This window comes from Triticum aestivum, chromosome 7D (assembly GCF_018294505.1).
Source record: "Triticum aestivum cultivar Chinese Spring chromosome 7D, IWGSC CS RefSeq v2.1, whole genome shotgun sequence".
NCBI lineage: Eukaryota > Viridiplantae > Streptophyta > Magnoliopsida > Poales > Poaceae > Triticum > Triticum aestivum.
The window spans coordinates 400,312,254-400,337,061 of NC_057814.1; positions in this window are offsets into that span (position 1 = coordinate 400,312,254).

Here is a 24,808-nt window from a genome sequence, read left to right on the forward strand (position 1 = left end):
CTAGGATAATAGTCCTCCTCTTCCTCCGTGGTCCAGCCATAGTGCTCCACATCCCCATAAGACTTGGGGTTTGTGATGAAATGAGCAGCATAACTATCACCCTCGGAGTCTTGGGATGACATATTTTCAGATCTATTAGGAGAACAGCAAGGACAAGAAAAACAAGATTTCTCCGCGATACGTTGGTCAACAGGTTCGGGGAGTATATATAGATTTTTTATCTTGGGGAAGAAGCAAACTGTAGAAAAACGGAGTCCGGAAGGTGTCCCAGGTGGGCACAACCTACCTGGGCGCGCGAGGCAAGCCTGGCGCGCCCTGGTGTCTTGTGCCCACCAGGGTACACTTCCTGGAAGTTTCTTATTTTCCTATTTTTCTAAAAATCCCAAAATTGACAAAAAATATTTTTGCGGATTTTCCAGAGTCCGTTTACTTACCGTATCACGTACCTCCTTATTTTCACGATTCTGGAGTGTTCCGGAAGGACTCTTTTATGTGTTCTTCCGGTGTCAAAGTTTGGATAATATTACTTTCAACATTAATGGGCGTACCTGAGATATAATGTTTTTCGTTACCCATTGACAACCTTCGGGTTAGTACCTTTGGCATTATTTATTTTGATGGCTCCTGACTGATAAACCTCCTCGATAACATATAGGCCTTCCCATTTTGAGTGGAGTTTTCCTGCAAAGAATCTGAAACGATAGTTGTACAAAAGAAATATTCTCCAACTTTAAACTCACGCTTTTGGATTCTTTTGTCATGCCACCTTTTAACTTTTTCTTTGAATAATTTTGCATTTTCATAAGCTTGGGTTCTCCATTCATCTAATGAGCTAATATCAAATAACCTCTTTTCACTGGCAAGTTTGAAATCATAATTGAGTTCTTTGATTGCCCAATATGCTTTATGTTCTAACTCAAGAGGCAAATGACAAGCTTTTCCAACAACCATTTTATAAGGGGACATACCCATAGGATTTTTATATGTTGTTCTATAAGCCCAAAGTGCATCATCTATTTCCTTAGACCAATTCTTCCGGGACCTATTGAGAGTCTTCTGTAAAATTAATTTTATTTCTCTATTGCTAAGTTCAGCTTGACCACTAGACTGAAGATGATAAGGTGATGCAATTCTATGGTTAACATCACACTTGACAAGCATTTTACGGAAAGCACCATGAATAAAGTGTGAACCACCATCAGTCATTAAATATCTAGGGACTCCAAACCTCGGAAAAATAACTTCTATAAGCATCTTAATAGAAGTGTTATGATCAGCACTACTAGTTGGAATAGCTTCTACCCACTTAGTAACGTAATCAACATCAACTAAAATATGAGTATACCCATGAAGGAAAAGGTCCCATGTAATCAAATCCCCAAACATCAAATGGTTCAATAGCAAGTGAATAATTCATAGGCATTTCTTGACGCTTACCGATATTACCTATTCTTTGGCATTCATCACAAGATAAGACAAACTTACGGGCGTCCTTGAAGAGAGTAGGCCGATAAAATCTAGACTGCAATACCTTGTGAGCAGTTCTATCTCCAACATGATGCCCTCCGTAAGCTTTGGGGTGACATTTCAGTAGGATTTGTCCATGTTCATGCTCAGGTACACAACGTCTAATAATACCATCTACTCCTTTATAAAGATGTGGGTCATCCCAAAAGTAGTGTCATAAATCACAGAAGAATTTTTTCTTTTGCCGATAAGTAAATCTAGGTGGTAAATATTTAGCAACAATGTAATTAGCATAGTCATCATACCAAGGAGTGTTATGAGCAACATTTATTGCAGCTAGCTGCTCATCAGGAAAACTATCATCAATAGGTAGTGGGTCATCAGGCACATTTTCAAGCCTAGACAAGTTATCAGCTACGGGGTTCTCAGCTCCTTTTCTATCAGTGATATGTAAATCAAATTCTTGTAGCAAGAGAACCCATCGAATAAGTCTTGGTTTAGCATCCTTCTTTTCCATAAGATATTTAATAGCCGCATGATCGGTGTGAACAATTACTTTTGAATCAACAATATAAGGTCTAAATTTATCACAAGGAAACACCACTCCTAAGAATTCTTTTTCAGTAGTTGCATAGTTTCTTTGAGCACTGTCTAGAGTTTTACTAGCATAATGAATAGCATTCAGTTTCTTATCAACTCTTTGTCCTAGAATAGCACCAACAGCATAATCACTAGCATCACACATCATTGCAAAAGGCAATTTCCAATCACGTGGTTGAATAATAGGTGCTGAAATTAAGTCTTTCTTGAGTGTTTCAAAAGCTTCTAGACAATCATCATCAAAAACAAAAGGAATATCCTTTTGCAAAAGACTCGTAAGAGGCCTAGAGATTTTAGAAAATTCTTTGATAAATATCCTATAGGAACCAGCATGACCTAAGAAACTACGAATACCTTTGATGTCTTTAGGACATCGCATTTTCTCAATTGCATCAACCTTAGCTTTGTCCACTTCAATACCTCTTTGAGAAATTTTATGACCCAAGACAATACATTCATTAACCATAAAGTGGCACTTCTCCCATTTCAAGACAAGATTTTTTTGCTCGCATCTCTACAAAACTCGATCAAGATTGCTTAAACAATCATCAATAGACTTCCGGTAAACAAAGAAATCATCCATGAAAACATCAACAATATTTTCACAAAAGTCAAAGAATATAGCAGTCATACATCTTTGAATGATAGCAGGTGCATTGCATAAACCAAAAGGCATACGTCTATAAGCATAAGTTCCAAAGGGACGAGTAAAAGGGGTCTTTTCTTGATCAGGTTGAGAAACAGGTATTTGTGAAAAACCAGAATATCCATCAAGGAAGCAAAAATGTGTGTGCTTAGACAATCTTTCTAGCATTTGATCAATAAAAGGTAGAGGGTAATGATCTTTTCTAGTTGCTTTGTTTAATTTTCTAAAATCAATTACCATTATATAGCCTGTAACAATTCTTTGTGGAATAAGTTCATTCTTATCATTAGGAACACTAGTAATACCTGCTTTCTTAGGGACACAATGAACCAGACTTACCCGTCTACTATCAGCTATGGGATAGATTATACATGCTTCCAGAAGTTTTAATATTTCTGTTCTTACCACTTCTTTCATCTTTAGATTTAACCGATGTTGGTGATCAAGAACGGGTTTAGCATCAGGTTCCATATTAATTTTATGCTGACATAGCGTGGGACTAATGCCCTTTAAATCATCAAGAGTATATCCAATAGCAGCTCGGTGCTTCCTTAGAAATTTTTCAATAATCTTTCTTCTTCATGTTCTGAAAGGTTAGCACTAATAATAACAGGATATACACTACTGCAGGATGCTGCTAACAGACACTACGATCAGACCCTTCTATGAAACTGTGTGCGATGCAATACGGTGGTGTAAAAAACCCGTCAATAAATGTGTAAAACGTTTGCGATGGTGGAGCCATCAAACACAATTCAGATTTTAGTTGCGTGTGCAATGCAGGGCATACGGTTGGTCCAGACGAACTGTTTGGGATTAGATAGAACAACATAAACTGGCAGCCATATCAATGTGTGTGCGATATACGGCATACAGTTCGCTCCGATGAACTGTTTGCTATTAGGGAAAGCAACAGAAACGGTCAGCCGGATAAAGGTGTGTGCGATATACGGCATACGGTTCAGTCGAATGAACTGTTTTCGATTAGGGAAGAGAACATAAATGGTTCAACTTAACAAGATGTGTGTGATACGCGGCAAAAAGGCCCAGAGGTTAATTCGAGAACAAGTACATAGAGGTTAATTTGACATACATGAATTATAAGTTTCACAGAAATCATATCACTTTTTTTGGAAAACATTTAATTGCGTTGAATGTATATAGTGCTCCGTCCTATTGGTTGAATTAACCTCGAGGTCCAAGTTTTGGAAACATGTCGTAAAGTAACAGGATAGACCTTCATTCAAGCCAATCAACATGTGTTCAAAAAACAAAAATTGTCAAAAAGTAACGAGATATACCTTCGTCAAGCCAATCAACATGTGTACAAAAAACAAAAAATGTCAAAAATTATAAAACAAGGACCTCGAGGTTAATTCAACTAATATGATGGAGCACTATATACATTCGACGCAATTAAATGTTTACAGTGACCCATCACATCAGTTAATTTAACATCGACGCCACTTCCCATCCGGTCACCCATCTGATGACTACTCAAGCCTCAGCACAGTTAACTTGGGAGTTCTGTTAGATGAGCTATCGGTAGGGAAGGTGCTCCTTGCTGCTGTAGGATTCCCCTTTGCATCCTTTATTGGGCATCCGGATGACCGACTGTTGTCGCCCAATGGTCAATGCCACGTCCCCCGCATGGCAGTTTTTGCAGCGGGTAACTGCATCGTCGCGCCGCTTCCGGCGCAACCGCATGCACACGAACGTGCGTGATCGTGCGCCGTCCCAAAACACTGGCAGCACAACTTATAAATTGACGGATGGAGTACTAGTTACAGTGATGCATATAATTAAGCAAAGGGATCGCACATGTCTGTATTGACTGGAATGAGAATGCAATAGCACAATAAGAATTAAGGCCACGATGATGCGATCGCAGTGGTGGTTACGGGGGGCAAGAAGAAAGATGCACCCATCAACGTACGACCTCCTCCTCCTCAACTAAGTATGATGTGCCACTGACCGGCGGCTAAGGAGCGGCGGCTTTTGTGGCGAGGTCAAGGTGCTTCTTAGCAAAGGCATCCAAGGCTTCCAGCCGGTTGAAGAAGGCCAATGTCGTAGCGTCCTCACTGGCCTTGTAGATACCTATGTGCATGATTCGCTCATACACGTGGATGTGTAGGTCGATGAATTCTTACAGGCTGAGGCGCCTCACGGCGAGCGCGACCTCCAGGAGGACATTCTTCGTGGCGTTGGCGGGCAGTCGCAGGGCCACCAGTGCTTGAAAGAGGTTCCGACCATGGAGGCCGATTAGGGTGGCAGGCAATAAGGAGCCCGGGCGCGCGGGCTGGAGGAGTACGGCCATGTCATCCGCGAGCTTCTTGACGATGATGAACTTGTTGGTGGTGGCAACGATCATCTGGTCGTACTGAGAGTCATAGCTGGCGTCGACGGTGGCCATCCACCAGCTAGTCGCCAACACCGTCTAGAGACGATCCTCGGTGCCATGCTGCAAGCCGGTGTCGTGGACCATCTGGCACAGCCGCTGGCCGCTCGCGCACATCGCCGCCATGGGTCTGGAGTGAGCACTTTTGCGCTTATTACTGTAGGTGCTTAGGCAAATGCTTAGGTGCGTACGATGTGGTAGATGCATTGGAATGGAGGGGCGCCTTTATATGAGTGCAAATTGCATTGCATTCACATCGTGCTGCCTCTTTCCCGCTCCTCCTCCCATTACTTCCCTCATGCATTCACAAGATGCTAATTGAAGGAGGATGCATCATTGGCCGTTCAACATTTCGGGAACCGCTACCCTCTCCCTCGTCTGCATTAAAGCCGTATCGGGAACTGCGACGCCTGCTGCACGCGCGGCTGAACACGCCCCCTCGCCTCCATCTATGCTTAATTACTGAATTTTAGTTGCAAAATTAGATATTGCTAGTGATTTTTAGCTTCATATTTTGACAAATCGCAGTGTTACAAGGTTGACAAATGGCGATGTTACTAGATCAACAAATGTCAATCTTTCAAGTTTGACAAATGGCAACATACCCAATATGACTGATGCAAATCTTACCAAATTGTTTGTAAGTGGTTGCACACGGGTCATCCAAAAGAACCGTTTGCGTTCAAGAGATGCACAAATCCTGCTCTCACTTTGCATACGGGTGTTCTATCTAAAACGTTTGCAATCAAGAGCCATTAAGACCTATAGCCATTAAAACCAAGACACGTGGCGTCACGTGAATGGTTAACAGAACGCACACGGTTTGAATTATACAAACGTTTGAGATATTAAAGTGGCAGCTTCTTTTTCAAAATGCCTTTGTTGGCTGTTATTCGAGTGCGCCTTCTCCCAAAATGGACACGAAAAATACCACAGCATGTCGGGTGCCATTCCATGATAGCATGCCAAGTTTCATGAATTTGAGACGAGTTTTGGATTTACTAGAATTTAAAAACAAAGTATCTCAACGTTTTGCCGGCAATCAACGGTGCCCTGGTGTTTGAAATTCATTCCCATTTTTTGCATTGGACCTAAGAGCATCTCCAGCTGCGCCCCCAACAGGCCCCCCGGGTGACTTTTTCGGCGCCGGCGCCAAAAAAACGGCCCAGTCGCGCCCCCAGGACGACGAAAAGCGCCAGTTCGGCCCTTTTTTCCGCTCGGCGGCCGCAGGCCGAACCCGGCGCGCTGGGGGCGCTTGGGGGCTCCGGCGCAAGGGAAAAGCACGACTGGCCCACGCCGTCAGGTAAAAAGTCAAGATTTTCTTCCCCGACTCGCCTCCCACCCCCGGCGCTCTCGGCCGCCACTAGGTATATCCCGGCGCCGCCTCGCCGCCCTTCGCCGGTAGATAGCCATTCCCCGCCGGAAAAATAGCAGAGGTTCGCCGCGGCAGCCCCTCCGACACCAGCTGGGCGTTTTCGACCGCGGAGGGGCAGTTTAGCGGCGGGTGCACTTCCACCACGCGCAAGGTGTTCGGCAATTTGCCTGCCTCGGCGATGGACTCGGATGACGAGGAATTTTCTGTGATAAAATATGTGATAAAAAAATATTTATGTTGATAATTGAACGCCGAGCCACGGCGAACCACGCCGAATATGGGCCTATTTCGCCGAAATGGGGCTTCAAAAGTGGGCCAAAATCAGTGACTGGGGGCGACGAGAGGGCGCAAAACCGCCCCCAGCACCGAATGAATCGCCGGCTCGCCCCCAAGGGGCGATTTTTATGCGTCCTGGGGGGGCCAACGGCTGGAGATGCTCTAAGCATGCACCCAAGGACAAAGATTTGATTTTTCAACCAATTTATATGCACTGGAGCATGTGCATGTAGTTAAAATTTGAATTATGCACATAAAATGCATTGAAAACTCAGTTAATGCATAAAAATGTCCAAACGAACCCCGAAAAATCAGAAAAATTGACACAACACTCCTGTTGTTCTATGTTGACACGAGAAAAAAATTTGAAAGCGATAAAAGGCAATGGATATTATTTCGTCCCCAATGGTGGGACGTTCCCTACCGAAACCATCATACGTGTTGTGAGAAGCTCTGGTTTGTGAGAAGCATAGACCCAAACCTGCCCCAAATGGGACAAAAAATTTACCGTGGTATGTTGATGCCATGCCATGATAGCATGCCAAGTTTCATGAATTTTAGACGAGTTTTGGATTTACTAGAATTTAAAAACCAGGTATCTCAAATGTTTGCTGCCGAGTGACGGTGGCAGGGTGTTTGACATTCATTCCCATTTCTTGCATGGGACCTAAGCATGCATCCAAGGACAAAGATTTGATTTTTCAACCAATTTATATGCACTTGAGCATGAGCATGTAGTTCAAATTTGAACTATGCACATAAATGCATTGAAAAGTCAGTTAATGCATAAAAATATCCAAACGGACCCCGAAAAATCACAAAAATTGACATAGCACTCCTGTTGTTCTATGTTGACACGAGAATAAGAGGCAATGGATATCGTTTGATCCCCGAAAGAGGGACGTTCCCTACCGAAACCATCATGCTTGTTGTGAGAAGCTCTGGTTTGTGAGAAGCATATACCCAAACCTACCCCAAATGGGACAAAATTTTTACCACGGCATGTTGATGCCACTCCATGATAGCATGCCAAGTTTCATGAATTTCAGACGAGTTTTGGATTTACTAGAATTTAAAAACCAGGTATCTCAATGTTTGCGGCCGGGTAACGGTGGCAGCGTGTTTGACATTCATTCCCATTTCTTGCGTGGGACCTAAGCATGCACCCAAGGACAAAGATTTGATTCTTCAACCAATTTATATGCATTGGAGCATGTGCATGTAGTTAAAATTTTAATTATGCACATAAATGCATTCAAAACTCAGTTAATGCATAAAAATGTCCAAACGAACCCTGAATAATTCCAATTCTTTTATGACACACATATAGTTGCATGTTCACTACAGATAAAAGGTCTAGCAATTCAAACACCGTCCATTGCCGCTGTGACCCCATTATGTAATTCAAATCACGACGAAAAATCAAGTAGATCCCACACAGTTTATTATAACTAACCGTGTGAGATGCAGCACAAAATATCTTGGAGCACCATCGGAGTGTAGTACGCAAACGACTTACGCGAGAAGGTGTGATGGCTACAGTCCACAACCCGCCCCCTCCCACTTAGCAAAAGCCACATTTCCTCTGTTTTCGCTTTCCTTTCCAAGTTCAAACCTTCACTCCTTTCTTGCAGCACCGCCTCCTCGCCAGTGACCCTCCTTCACACTGCTCGGCCTCGCCTATCCAGGCAGGTAAGCCACACCCGACCCCCATCGTCCTCCTTCCACATCCCACATGCCCCGACCGCCAGCGCGAGCGCGACACCTTCCACCCAAATCACCGACCCCTCCACCAAATAAGCGCCGCCCTAAGCCATGGTGCACGCAGTATAGCCAGGATCTCAAGGAGTATTTGGCAGCGGAGAAGCAAACCGCGGCCGCACGCGCGGATGAGGTCGCGATGGCCGCAATTCGTGTCGACCCCCCGATCTTGGAGAAGCTCCTCGCCGTCGAGGCCACCGTCGACGCCTCGCACGCCGATGCCGTGATGCGGTTGGTTTCTTTAAACGACAGTACGTGGCGTTTCCTCGAGGCCACCGTCGGTGCCTTCGACGAAGACTACGAGGTGTTTTCTCAGCGTGCACATGCTTACCTCATCTCGAGAGCCAGTAGGTTGGTTCCCGGAGTGGCTCAGGCAACTCAGCACTACGACGAGGGCACCCACAATACGGAGGCCTCACGCTCTTCCATGTCCAAGGAGCCAATCGTCATCGATATCTCTCACAATGAGGAGTAGCTTGTCTTATTAGCTCAGTATAAGGACCCATGTTCAGTTTGCTAGCTATTGCCTTTCCTTAACAAATTCTAGTGCATTGTGCTATCTACTTTTACCATGCAATCTTCTGCTCTAGAGTATATGATGTATATGTCGTGCAATGTGGTGTTCTGTTAACTATTTGGTTCAATTCTGCAAATGTGATGTTCAATTCTTCAGGGTGCAATTTTCCAAGTTGTCAAGCATGCTTGGTTTGGTTAACTGTCCGATCTTTTGTTAGGAGTATGTTATATTGTGCAAATGTGGTGCTCAGTTAACGTTTGGTTCATTTGTTGTGGTGTTTAGTTAACTGGTTAGTTCAATTCTGCAATGCGATGTACAATTACCGGCTTGTGACGCGGTCAATGCTGGCTTGATGAAGTGACCATGCGGCGCTGCCGGTGTGCCAGCTCCGTGTAATCCATGGGGCTGCGATGTTGGTGATGATTTATCCTTCACGATGTCGAACTCTTGTTCGGCTTGCCGGGATGATGATCGAAGAAGTTGAGCTCGGCTTTAACAAAGCGGCGACGTGTCTAGCGCAGGTCGGCAGCCGTGGAGCAATATTGCCAGACTGGTTTGACACCAGCGTGATGGTGAAGATTACCTTGGAGGAGGCTTAAAATTTTATGGCTACGTGTTTAAAAACAATGCACAATACCCTAGAAAAAAAATTCCTGCAAAAGGGTTGTCCAATATTCCGTTCATGAAGAAACATGAACTCGGGCCCGATTCGTATTCGCGCAGAAAACAGATCCGAAAATTGGTCCACTCATCGGAAGGTCCCCGGAGTTTGAACCGCCGGATCGAGTTGAAATTTGGAGGGGTGGTAGATATGAGAATTCCGTAGCAGATGAACGGTTGGATCTTCCAAAGGATCTCCGAGCTGGGCTCTGGAGACCACGCCCTAAACTCGTCCAGATTCCCATCCAGATTTGACAGGGCTCTGGTATATCATAGATTGCCAGAGATTCCTCCATCGGAACTCGACGAAATTTGGCATGGTTGCTGTACACTTAATTCCGCACAATTCCATCGAAGGAATCATCAAAGCGATGCTCGAGGAGGTGGTGGCAGGGGATAAAAGTTTGCTATTCAGAGAAAACAGCACGGTCGCCCGAGGGCAATGTTGACGTTGAGCCCCTGAGCTCCAAGGATGATTCTTCCATGATCATGATAGAGATCGGAGCTGATGTTGACGAAGGCCCTCGTACGAACATGATGATCAGAGGTAGGGCACAGTCCTTGGTTAAGCCAAGGTGGCCAGTTGAGCCGGCGACAAAAGATGCCGACATCGACCATAAAGCCCGGCTCCGATGCGTAGATCGCGCCGGAGACGATCCGAATTCCCATCGCCCCGTGGCAACTGCCAGCAGGCTCCCAATGAAAGCACCAATGGCGGTTCAATATCCGGCGTATCTCGTAGTAGGGGTCCTAAGCTAGGCCTCTGGGAGCGATGGTAACATGGACACGGGGTTTTACCCAGCTTCGGGCTCTCTTGATGAGATAATACCCTACATGCTGCTTTTGATTGTATTCATATGGGTGTAGTACAGAGTTCATGTATCTACCATGAGATTGTAGTAATGAATAAGAGATTGTCCATTGACTAGCCTGGCCTTGGTTTATATATGCACCGTAGGCCTAGGGTTTAGAGGAGTCCTTGTCTTGGGCGCCAAGTCTTGTGGAATCCTCCTTGTATGCGGCATGGGCTGTCCGAACTGTCCCAATAGTGAACCGCCATGGGGGTCCTCGGCCCGATCCGGCTGGTCGGGAGACGACGTGTTGAGTACCCCCTAGTCCAGGACACTGTCAGTGACCCCCACATGTCATTGAAAAAGCAAGACGACCCGGCATGGTCTCAGGTCCTGGGTATGCAGTTGGCCATGCTACAGACTCCGTGGACGCGTCATGGCGCGCGCGCACTTCGGCACACCGTGCATCCTCAACGAGCCGGGTGTTGATCTGCTGGTCGTGCCACAGTGCTAACGCCACCCTCGGCACACTGAAGCCGACTGTGTCCAGCGACGATGAGTGTGTCGCTCACCGCGATCGTTGTGTCCAGAGGCAGTGCGGGAGCTGTGCCACGTTGCTGGCCCCCACGACCCACATGAACGGTTGCCGGTGGCGAGGAGGTCGCTGGCCAGCCCCTCCATTGGACTAGTCTACGCCACGTCGTCCCAACAGGTGTGCCCCACATGTTGGTTTCCTTGTTTTCCCGGCCAAATTCGAGCGTCAGTGCTCCGCGTTGTGCATTAGGCGCAGAACAGGTGGTTTTTGTGCCTCGGTTCAAATGTGGTACAGTAACAAGTCGTTACCCTAGCCCCAAGTGTGGTGGTTTTGGGTACATTACCACCCTTTTCCTTTTCAACTACTGAAGCGTAACACTTGATTAAGTAGGCGGATGGTGTGCTAATGTAGGTGCCCGACTGTTTGAAGGAATAATTGAGGTGTGCCTGGTTCATGCCAGCATTTAATGGTCCAACTTACCATATTCCGGCAGTAGTAACTATACTAGTCCTTGCGTACTCCCTCTGTTTTTATTTACTCCACATTTTAGCTTTGCTCAAAGTCAAACTTTGTAAACTTTGACAAAGTTTATAGACAGAAATAATAACATATACAATAAGAAATCAATACCATTAGATTCATTATTGAATATACTTTCACATCATATAGATTTGCTATTGTAAATGTTCATATTTTTTCTATAAATTTGGTCAAATTTAATGAAGTTTGACTTCAGTCAAACCTAATATGCAGAGTAAATAAAAACAGAGGGAGTATCTTACTCCGTGACCAAGACACAAGGGAAAACGAGATAACTTATTGTTTATTTGAGCCGTTCAAGTATAATCATGTGGCATTGCTTATTTCTCATTCCTCTCCAACCCTCTTCTCCATTGATCATGTCGCCCTCCAGTCGAGTCCATCCTACCGCATGCCTCATTTGAGCATTTCGCCGAGTATCATTAGCATGTGGGCCTAGACCATGCTTGTATTTCCAATGTTGTGATTTTTCCGACATGCAGACAGACAAACGGTTCGTTTAATGTTTCACTTTGCCTCCACTATGTGTCGCTTCCCATCTTAGTTTTGACATCCCATTCATTTCATGCCCCAACACATCTTGACGAGGACGATTGATGTTGAGAGATCAAGTGTGTGTCGTGCAAGGAGATAAAGGTTTGGTGTGTTTCTATGATAGAAATGACCCAGGGGGTCTGTGGGGACCGGAGGGGGTATATTATACGTTCAAAAGCGAAAAGATTATACTGTACCCACCCTAGTCCTCTTTCAATCGATCTTCGGACCCCGAGATGAGACCGAGAGAGAACGAGTGGGTGCATGTGTGATACCTAAGGCGGATTAAAAAATTTGAATCGGTGATCATAGCATCAGCAAATCATATATAAAGGGTATTCAATGTTCGTTTTGCTTTTGAACATACAATATACTCCCTCTCATCCTTTCTATTTTACATATAAGTTTTATGTGTAGTCAAAGTATCTCTACTTTGGTCATCAACAACGCCCAATCAATATTGTTAGATTCGTACGTACTGCTAGATTTGTATTCAAACAGAGATGGTTTCCAATTTGTTTTCAAACATATGAATGTGCTTGTTCTCGCGCATGCTCTTCCTACTAGGATTTCGCCACGTATAGCCAGTCCAATAGTAACTTTTGTAAGCTCCCTGTCCAATAGTACTAGTGGAGTACTGAAAACATCTGCAGTAGAGTATGCAGTGCTCATAGTACTAGTAGTATACTCCCTCTGTTTTTATTTACTCCGCATAAAACGGAGGGAGTACTAGAAACACTCGGCTGACCTCTCTCTCTTCTAGTAGTAGTATAAATGACGCGGGCGGGGGAGGCAGAGGGACGTCGGTTTGCTCAACTGTTGTCCCACGAGCGAGCGAAAAGCAGGACAAAGCGCGTTCCATTCGGTGAGCAACATGGAGGGTCCAACGTGCCAGGGTGCAATGTGAACGCGACAAGAGCGATGTACAGTCAAAACCGATTGACCGGTCATCACCGGAACCACTATTCACACTAGAACCTTCGCTGCTTCGCCTACGCCAGCCACTGCCCCAAAACCACACCTCCTCTCCAGCCCATTCCCCCACATTTCGATCCTCTGGCCCACATCAACTGTCCCCTAGTTCGCCGGAAAGCCATGGTGCGCCGCAAGATCACGTACTACAAGATGCTGATGCCGGAGCGCCGCGCACAAATCGCGGCGGTGGTCGGTGCCACAGACCTCCGTTCCCAAGCTCGCTTTGCGGCAGGCCAATCCCCAAGTTCTCTGGAGCCAAGCTCCGAAGAGGAGGAAGCCGGTCCAATGTTCATGGCGGATGTCCGGGTGCAGAACGCCCCCGATGCGTATGAGATGATGGACGTCGACTTCGTGGCGGCGTCCGGGTCCCCCATGGTGCAGGCAGACTAGCGGTTCAACCTGGTGATACTAAAGGAGGTCCGGGAGGCGGAGGCTCAACTCGACGCGGAGCGCGCGCATGCCGCTGTCGTCGAGGCCCTCCTGTAGGCGGAATCAGATGTCGTGGGTCTGAACTGGGCGGCGGAGGCTTAACTTGACGCGGAGCGCACGGATGCCGCTGCCTTCGAGGCCCTCCTGCAGGCGGAACCGGACGTCTTGGGCTTGAACCGAGCGGTGGAGGTTCAACTCGACGCGGAGCGCGTGGATGCCGCTGCCATCGAGGCCCTCCTGCAGGCGGAACCGGACGTCCTGGACTTGAACCGGGCAATGCTCGCGTCCGTGCAGAGCGCCCGCACGCTCCGCGTGAACTTCTAGCTGGAGGCCGAGGACAACCACGGTGCAGAGACACACGTCGGCAGCTACGACTGGTTCACACCGGCAGCCAAAGACGACGAGGTCGCCTCGTTCCGCGAGCAGTGATAGCTTCTCTTTATGTTGTTTTTAGGGATCTTTTGCTGTGTAAAAACATATATTTATGCAAGTCGCTTGACTTTCACCATTTGGGCCGGTCGACCATTTCAAGTGATTGGATTAATATCCTACGTCTCCTAACCCTTCTTCCTCACCTCTTCTTCTTCCCCAACAGACCACCGCATGGACCGTACGGATCTTCCCCAACATGCGGTTGGATAAACATACTGTATCAACAAAAATTATATGTCAGTGGTAGGATGGCTGAGTTTGGTTTGATCACATGCGGTAGCAGATGTCAGTGAGAGTGCGTTCCCTTGGTTGGGTTTGTAGCGCGCAGGAGCGACTGTGTGAGGGTGCGGTGCGACCATGACAGCTGTGCGCAAGTGTACCTCCTTTTCATTTTGAGAACTTTAGGCAAGCTTGGCAAAAATGTGTGGTGAAATATGGCAATGCAAGGCCTAGACCCAAACATGATACAAGTACATACCTAGTGTTAGAAGTACATACGTGTAGTTTAAACATATTATGAATTAGTATAAAAATATTATGTCTTGTACTCCAAGTCTCTTCCCTCATGATGTATTCTGTATATACCACTATGAGGGTCAAATCAATAAAAAGACAACAACAAGAATATTATCATCCTACAATTTCTACATGGTATTAGAGTGGTTAGTCTCACGACGCCGATCCTAAGACCTTCCACCACTTCCGCATTACGCCGCCCTCAGGGAGATTAATCTCTTCTCCCCAAGGGCGCGGCACCCAATCGATCAAAGATTAGATCATTTCCATAGATTAGATTAGATCAAAATCTTCATTTTTATAGATTAGATCCAATTTAGCCACAAATAAATCCCACGATCAGATCAAATTCCAGTGAAAAGCTTTGCAGAATCGGCATCAGGTTTTTTGAAACTCGAATCGGCATCAGGTTAGTGTACACGGTTGTGCATGCCTACGGCAACCCACGGGCCAAGAGGTGGTCATCCGCATCGCTACGGCCAGTCCGTCTACACCGACCAAGGACGACGACGCGCTTCGGCTCTCAATGACGACTAGCACCAATGTGCGCATGGGCTCTACATCGACAATCCGCCCAGCCGTGTGCCGCATGGCCGCAGTCCATCGCCAAGAGCCCGGAGCCTCATCGACTCCATAGCCCATGCACGCATCGAGCAGCAAGAACACGACCGTGTGGACATGCATACGTGCGTGGCAACACTGGCCACAGGCCTGACTCGCCAGCCATGATGAGTATATGCGTACGTTCATGGCATGAGCCGTGGACTCCAGCCACGGTCCTTCTGTAGGGTTGACCGGGAACGCAAGCGCCACGCCGCTGTGCGGACACGCTCGTCCGATCACGGGAGGGTGTCACTCTCACGCAGAGATTTCGATCCGATCTACAGTGGTCCTCAGGCCTATGCTCCAGAGTCCGCTCCACAGGATCTGCAGCTACCCCGGTACGTACATGGTGGCTACACGTCCGACTACACTGAGCCGAGCATCGCAGGACCTAGGCCAACAACAATGCTTCAACAAGCCGAACGACTACACCGACCGATCTGCACTACATCAAGCCGATCTACACCGACCCGCGCCTCAACACCGAGGTGTACGACTACATCGTCTAAAAAAATCTTCGTCGAGTACATCTACAAGAAGCGACATCAACATGCTTCATCCACACCTGCCGGTGTAGAAAGAGATGCAATTCTTCATCGACTTCTCCGGCGCGACACGGCATCGACATGTTGTCACCGCTAGGGCCGCCTTCAAGTGACCTATTATCATTGACACGCCGGTGGGACGCCATCACTGAGACATCATCGCCAAGGTCTTCATCGACACCTTCGTCAAAACACCGCCGCTGCCTCGTCCACAAGATGGACACCTAGCGTCCTCTGACAGACTTTTTCTGCAAGGCATGACCTCGACGACGGTAATGACCATGTCACGACGACGGCATCGACCGCGTCATCCATGACGACACGACTAGACCGACAAGGCGTCACTACAATGACGACCCCAACACGGCCACACGGTTCTGGCAAAAGTAATGTGTGCTCTATGGGTTTCCTGCGGTCCTGTCAAAACCGGTGGACTCATCGCCGACGACACCCTCTAACATCCGCAAGGTGGATCGTCCACGACTGCAGCTCCTTCATCCACAACATCGCGCAATTTTTTTGACTTCGGCTTTGTGCGGCTTCATCATCCATGACTATATCGACCACGACTACATCACATGATTGACTACCTTGACATTGACAGTAATGGCTACGTCTAAAGAAACACATCGGCAACCACTCCAGTCAACAGTGTCCGCGTTGTCACTAGCGTCCACGTCACTCCCGCTATGACTGCAGGAGGGAATAGAGAAGGGAGGAAGGCACCAGAAGGTGACACAGTCACCGCCCTAGGTGCCGACCCATCAGAGACGTAGTTGATGATGGCGCAGCGGAGAAGACGACGGAAGCACAAGAGTTCAAATTCAGTCGTCATCGTCCGCTTCACTCCCGCTACGACTGAGGGGGAATGTTAGAAATACATACGTGTAGTTAAAGATAAGGAGAGATAAAGATAGAATTAGTTTAAACATATTATGAATTAGTTTAAACATATTATGTCTTGTCTTGTACTCCAAGTCTCTTCCCTCATGATGTATTCTATATATACCCCTATGAGGGTCAGATCAATACAAAAGACAACAACAACAATATTATCATCCTACAATTTCTACATGTAGGAGTACTACTTATGTTAAAAAAGAAAGGCGGGGGTTTCCTTCATGGGATTGACCGATAGAAATCCTCGTTTGACATGTCAATTAATGCGGATTTTTTTCTCCGGCGACCAAAGAGCTAACCATCTCACTCCTCATCGCTTGATTAATGCAGCGCCATGCAAACCAACCTTCTCACTTCCGCATGCATGCAAGGGTATATTAATGTCCTTGGTTGCTAGTAGTACGAGGCAAAACCCAACAATTTTTCCTCAATTAGTGTTATTGGCCTTCTAGAAATTGTTATTTTGATATACTGGCCTTGTGTACAAAAAATGGAGGTAGTAACTATTTGACTTCCTCCCCATTGCGGTGACATCGACGATATCTCGAACATTGTGGTTTGGCGAAGTGCGTTCGACGGAGAACACCATTGAGGGAAACCACGGTAAGTCGTTCGCAAGTGCCGCCTGCAAGCCGAGACAACCACCTTATTTGCATCCAGGAAGTCTGTTAAACCAAAGGACGCGTAAATGTACTAGTACTACACAATAACGTCGTCCGTCCAGCTTAGTGTGGTAAGGTGGTTTCTCGAAGAAGACGATCGAGAAGCGGAGTCAGCGAAGAGTGAAATGATGGCTGCTTCGTCTGTGCTTTGTGATTTGACGCCTCACTACTTTGTGATTTGTGTTAGAAGGGACAGGGGAGTAGACTCTGTGCTCTATACTATACACGCGTCCAAGCACGGGAGAAAGAGGAGAGAGATTACATTTTTCTATTCCTTCAATCAATCAATTAGGGAGCTTCGATTCCATCTTTTTGGCTTTGGCAGCACCGTCCACAATGGTTCCCATCGATGCCGAAAGATATTTTCAAATTTGGCTACACATTGTGGATGCCCTTGACCGTACCACTTGGTTTTGCTCCTGTGTGCTATCTATACAAATCTCGATTATATTGATCTAAAAAATTATACTATCAAGATTAGTAAAAAGGAGGTGATTTTGCCACGCGGTGGCGGGGGAGGTTTCCTATTTTTAGAGGATGTTGGCCTGACAGTTTGCTAACATGCGGTTCCACGTGCCAGTGCTTTACCAAGCCGATTCGCGTCCCACATGAGATAGAACAACGGCAGAAGCAACACGTGGTTAACTTGAAGAAGACGAGGGAGAAGCGTATTCAGCAGCGAGTGAAATGATGGTTGCTTCATCCCTCCAACTTCTTTTTTTAGCATTATTAATTCGTCCTCCAACTTATTTATTTTAGCATTATTACTTTGTCCCTCGAACTTAACTGCGGGAAAGGTGCAGCGTTGTGAATTGATGCCTCATTGTTCATTACTACGCCGACGGCATGATTGGGGTGCTTCACCCCTGCTGCTCTGCACTGTTATTTCGGTATGGCACGTGGACCCGGTTGCTTGATGTCCCACATGTCAGCGAAAGGGACTAGAACATTTATGAAAGAGAGCGCTCCACTCTTACGACGGAGGAGTACACGACACGGCGACGAGTGAACTGTTGCTTGTAATCTAGTACTACTATAGTTTTGCTATTTTGCATGATCCATCGATACAAACCCGATTAAACAGGCAAGGGCAGGATTTTTCCCGCGTGGTAGATGATACTAGCCATACATTTCAAAGGCAACATTAATGTATGCAAACTGAATAATTAAGTAACACTATGAGATCTAGAAAAACTAAAAACACATATGATTCATTGTGTTAGAGTGTAGTAGTAGTCCTGTATTGCATAATTGTTAGATGTAACATGCGAGGACATGTAGAGATGTACTTTTGGAGGGCCTACAAAGAGAAATTGGGCATAAGTGGATTCAAATATTTGTATTCGTCTTCATAGCATTTGTAACTCATATCTACAGTTTGTATAGTAGACGTGAATGCTTGTTCGCTCTTATGAAACCATTACAGCAATAACAGGGTGGCGTGCGCCAATTTAGGCACTGGCACGTTGGCCTACTTGGCTCAACAGAGAGAGGGAGAGAAGATATAAATACACGGGCGGTCAGTGTATTTCAAGCGAAAACCGTAATACGGCCATCGGACTTCAGAATACGCTCATTACGGTTACAATATACGTTTTGCGGTGATTATATGGTCACTAGCTCACCGTTCTGCATCGGATTGCACTTTGTTGACCGGCCAAATAGTCTGCTTGGCACTATGTTGACTAGTTAAATTGACCACGTTCCTTGGGGTCCCACCTGTCAGTTCGCATAGGAAAAAGGTTAGATAAACACAAATATACGCATGCGCGACAAGACTCCAACCCGTGCGCACCTGGTTGTGTATGTGTCTGTCAAGGCCTGATGTGTGCGAATGCACGTGTAGGTTGAGCATTTGAGCGTGAGAGTGTGTGTTGGTCGTGTGTTGTGTGCATGCATGCGTGCGTGTGTGCGTGTGAGTGTTGCGTGCGTGCGTGGCTGTGTGTGTGCGTGTGAGTGTTGCGTGCGTACGTGGCTGCGTGCTTTCGTGTGAGTGTTGCGTGCATGCAGTTCGTGTGCATGCATGCGTGTGTGTATAATCACCACACCAGCTCCTATGTGTTAAAACAGACGGCTCAGCATACCAATACAAGGCCACCTTGTCCGCTGTGCCCGCGGTCATGACTTCGAGGGGCCTAGAGAGGTATGTGTATGTATTACGTATTTGAGAGACGCATGGATAGAGGGGCCGGCGGCGGGGGGGGGGGGGGGGGGACGTGGGAGAGATAGCACGAGAAATGAGAGAGGTCTATAGAGAAAGAGACGAATCTCTATCTTCTTGTGATGAATTGAGTTTTACCTTTGAGGTTTCACTATTATCGGATTGCATACTATTATGGATTTGAGAACACTTGATGTATGTCTTGCGTCGGATACCCGTGGTGACAATGAGGTATTCTATTGATTCACTTGATGTATATTTTGGCACTCAACATGCAGATTCCCGAGGTGACATTGGTGTAATCTATGCATAGGGGTTGATGCACATCTTTGTCCTTGTTTCTCCGTTAGAAATCTTGGGGCACACTTTGAGGTTCTTTATGTTGGATTGAATATTATGAATCTGAAGTTGTTTGAAGCATATCGTATAATTGACCCACAGATACTTGTGGTGACATTGGAGTATCTAGGTGACATTAGGGTTGGTTGATGTGTGTCATATGGTGTTATTTTACTACGAACTCTAGGGCTGTTTGTGACACTTATCGAAATAGCTCAATGATTGATCGCAAAGAATAACTTTGAGGTGGTTTCATACCCTACAAGCAATTTCATATTATGTTCTCCGCGATAGGAACTTTGGAGTGAATTTTGTTGCATGTTGAGGGATTGCAATATGATCTAATTATGTTATCATTGTTGAGAGAACTTGCACTAGTGAAAGTATGAACCCTAGGCCTTGTTTCCAAGCATTGTAATACCGTTTTCGCTCACTTTTACCACTTGCTACCTTGTTGTTTTTATATTTTCAGATTACAAAAACCTATATCTACTATCCATATTACGCTTGTATCACCATCTCTTCGCCGAACTAGTGCACCTATACAATTTACCATTGTATTCGGTGTGTTGGGGACACAAGAGACTCTTTGTTATTTGGTTGCAGGGTTGTTTGAGAGAGACCATCTTCATCCTACGCCTCCCACGGATTGATAAATCTTAGGTCATCCACTTGAGGGAAATTTGCTACTGTCCTTCAAAACTCTGCGCTTGGAGGCCCAACACGAGTCTACAAGAAGAAGGTTGCATAGTAGACATCAAGCTCTTTTCTGGCGCCGTTGCCCGGGAGGTGAGTGCTTGAAGGTATATCTTTAGATATTGCAATTGAATCTTTTAGTTTCTTGTTTTATCACTAGTTTAGTTTATAAAAGAAAACTACAAAAAATGGAATTGAGGTTGCCTCATATGCTTCATCTTCTTAATGTCTTTCGTGAAAATAAGGATTCTGGTAATTGTGCTCAATTGCTAGAAGAAGAAGTTAATAAAATGTTTGGCACTAAATCTTTGTATGATGAGCATGATTGCAATGTTGTTAGTAAGAATTCCTTGAATAATCATGATGCTAATGATATGCAAAGCCACAAGCTTGGGGATGCTATGTTTGATGAAGATGATATTTTTTGTCCCCCAAGTTTTTATGAGCAAATTTTTTATGATGATAGCATGCCTCCTATTTATGATGATTATGTTGATGAAAGTGGATTTAGAGAGGTCATGACTTTATTTAGTGCTGAATCCACTATTTTGGAAGAGGTTTCAAATGATTATGAGAACAAAGTTGCTATCTATGATGATTATTGTGATGATATGTATGCTATAAAGAATAATGATAACCATGAAAGTTGTCATCATTATTTTAATTTTCAATTGGATTATGCCTCCCATGGCAGTTATTTTGTTGATTTGCTCCCACTATTATGAATGCGAAGAATTTTGCTTATGTGGTGAGTAGTAAATTTTTCTGCTTCTGGATCATGAAAAGAATGCTTTATGTGATGGTTATATTGTTGAATTCATTCATGATGATACTGAAAATTATTATGAGGGAGGAACATATGCTTGTAGGAATTGCAATAATATCAAGTTTCCTCTCTTTATGTTGAAAATCTTGAAGTTTTGCTTGTTTTACCTTCCTATGCTAGTTGATTCTTGTTCCCATAAATTGTTTGCTCACAAAATCCCTATGCATAGGAAGTGGGTTAGACTTATATGTGCTAATCATATTCTTCATGATGCTCCCATTATGTTTGAATTCCTATCTTCTATGTGAGCGTCATTGAAATCATCATGCCTAGCTAGAAAGGCATTAAAGGAAAGCGCTTGTTGGGAGGCAACCCAATGTTTATACCTACTGTTTTTGTGTGTTCACATGATTACGCTACTGTAGTAATCATGTTTTATATCTTTTGTTTCAATAAAGTGCCAAGTAAGACCTTTGGGATAGTGTGGATGATAGTTGACTTGATTCTGTGCAAAAATAGAAACTTTTGCTCTCAGTCCAGGAATTTTGAAAATTCACTGGAACGTGATATTGATATGAATTTTCTACACAAGATTGATATACAAATTTCCTAGTTTTTCCATTTTTCAGAAAGTTTGGAGTTACAGAAGTATGGAAAGTTTCCAGATTACTACAGACTGTTCTATTTTTGACAGATTATGTTTTCTATTTGTTGTTTGCTTATTTTGATGAATCTATGAGTAGTATTGGAGGGTATGAACCATAGAGAAGTTAGAATACAGTAGATATAACACCAATATAAATTTACAATGAGTTTACAACAGTACCTAAGTGGTGATTTGCTTTATTATACTAATGGAGCTTACGAGTTTTCTGTTGAGTTTTGTGTTGTGAAGTTTTCAAGTTTTGGCTGAAGTTTCAATGGACTATGGAATAAGGAGTGGCAAAAGCCTAAGCTTTGGGATGCCCAAGGCACCCCAAGGTAATATCCAAGGAGAACCAAGCATCTAATCTTGGGGATGCCCCGGATGGCATCCCCTCTTTCGTCTTCGTTCATCAGTAACCTTACTTGGAGCTATATTTTTATTCACCACATGATATGTGTTTGCTTGGAGCGTCATTTTATTTTATTAGGATTTTCTTGCTGTTTGAATAATATCCCAAGATCTGAAATTCTTAAATGTTAGAGAGTCTTCACATAGTTACATAATTATTTGACTACTCATTGATCTTCACTTATATCTTTTGGAGTAGTTTGTCATTTGCTGTAGTACTTCACTTATATCTTTTTAGAGCACGGCGGTAGTTTTATTTTGAAGAAATTTTTGAACTCTCATGCTTCACGTAATTATATCATTTTGAGAGCTTCTAACAGCATGGTAATTTGCTTAGGTTATGAATTTAGTCCTAATATGATGGGCATCCAAGAGGGATATAATAAAAACTTTCATATAAAGTGCATTGAATACTATGAGAAGTTTGATTCCTTATGATTGTTTTGAGATATGAAGATGATGATATTAGAGTCATGCTAGTGAGTAATTGTGGATTGTAGAAATACTTGTGTTAAAGTTTGTGATTCCCGTAGCATGCACGTATGGTGAACCGTTATGTGATGAACTCGGAGCAAGATTTACTTATTGTTTGTCTTTCTTATGAGTGGTGGTCGGGGACGAGCGATAGTCTTTTCCTACCAATCTATCCCCCTAGGAGCATGCGCGTTGTAATTTGTTTTGATGACTAATAGATTTTTGCAATAAGTATGTGAGTTCTTTATGACTAATGTTGAGTCCATGGATTATACGCACTGTCACCCTTCCCCCATTGCTAGCCTATCTAGTACCGCGCAACTTTCACCGGTAGCATACTCCCACCATTTACCATCCTCAAAACAGCCACCATACCTACCTATTATGGCATTTCCATAGCCATTCCAAGATATATTGCCATGCAACTTTCCACCGTTCCGTCTATTATGACACACTTCATCATTGTCATATTGCTTTGCATGATCATGTAGTTGACATTGTATTTGTGGTAAATCCACCTTTCATAATTTTTTCATGCATGTCACTCTTGATTCATTGCACATCCTGGTACATCGCCGGAGGCATTCATATAGAGTCATATTTTGTTCTAAGTATCGAGTTGTAATTCTTGAGTTGTAAGTAAATAAAAGTGTGATGATCTTCATTATTAGAGCATTTTCCCATGTGAGGAAAGGATGATGGAGACTATGATTCCCCGACTAGTCGGGATGAGACTTCAGACAAAAAATATATATAAAAAGAGGCCAAAAAATGAGAGAAGGCCCAATAAAAAAATGAAAAGAGAGAAGGGGCAAAGTTACTATCCTTTTACCACACTTGTGCTTCAAAATAGCACCATGATCTTCATGATAGAGAGTCTCCTATGTTGTCACTTTCATATACTAGTGGGAATTTTTCATTATAGAACTTGGCTTGTATATTCCAATGATGGGCTTCCTCAAATTGCCCTAGGTCTTCGTGAGCAAGCGAGTTGGATGCACACCAACTTAGTTTCCTTTTTGAGCTTTCATAAACTTATAGCTCTAGTGCATCCGTTGCATGGCAATCCCTACTCACTCACATTGATATCTATTGATGGGCATCTCCATAGCCAGTTGATATGCCTAGTTGATGTGAGACTATCTCCTTCTTTTTGTCTTCTCCACAACCACCATATTCTATTCCACCTATAGTGCTATGTCCATGGCTCACGCTCATGTATTGCGTGAAAGTTGAAAAGGTTTGAGAACATCAAAAGTATGAAACAATTGCTTGGCTTGTCATCGGGGTTGTGCATGATTTGAATACTTTGTGTGATGAAGATGGAGCATAGCCAGACTATATGATTCTATAGGGATAACTTTCTTTCGCCATGTTATTTTGAGAAGACATAATTGCCTTGTTAGTATGCTTGAAGTATTATTATTTTATGTTAATATTAAACTTTTGTTTTGAATCTTATGGATCTGAATATTATCGCCACAATAAAGAAGATTACATGGATAAATATGTTAGGTACCATTCCACATCAAAAATTCTGTTTTTATCATTTACCTACTCGAGGACGAGCAGGAATTAAGCTTGGGGATGCTTGATACGTCTCCAACGTATCTATAATTTTTGGTTGTTCCATGCAATTATATTATCTATATTGGATGTTTTATATGCATTCATATTCTATTTTATATGATTTTTGGGACTAACCTATTAACCTAGAGCCAAGTGCCAGTTTATGTTTTTTTCCTTGTTTTTGAGTTTCGCAGAAAAGGAATATCAAACGGAGTCCAAATGAGCTAAAATTTTACGGTGATTTTCTATGGACCAGAAGAAGCCCCCGAAGCAAAAGAGTTGGGCTAGAAGAGCCATGAGGCATCCACAAGGGTGGAGGGTGCGGCCCCCCTAGGGCGCGCCCTCCTGTCTTGTCGTCTCCTCGTGGACCCCTCTGACTTGTTCTCGACACCAAAAATTCCTATAAATAGAGAAACCCCCAGAAATAAACCAAGATCGGGAGTTCTGCCGCTGGAAGCCTCTGTAGCCATGAAAAACCAATCAGCAGCCCATTTCAGCACCCCGCCGGAGGGGCAAACCATCACCGGTGGCCATCTTCATCATCTCGGCGGTCTCCATGACGAGGAGGGAGTGGTTCACCCTCGAGG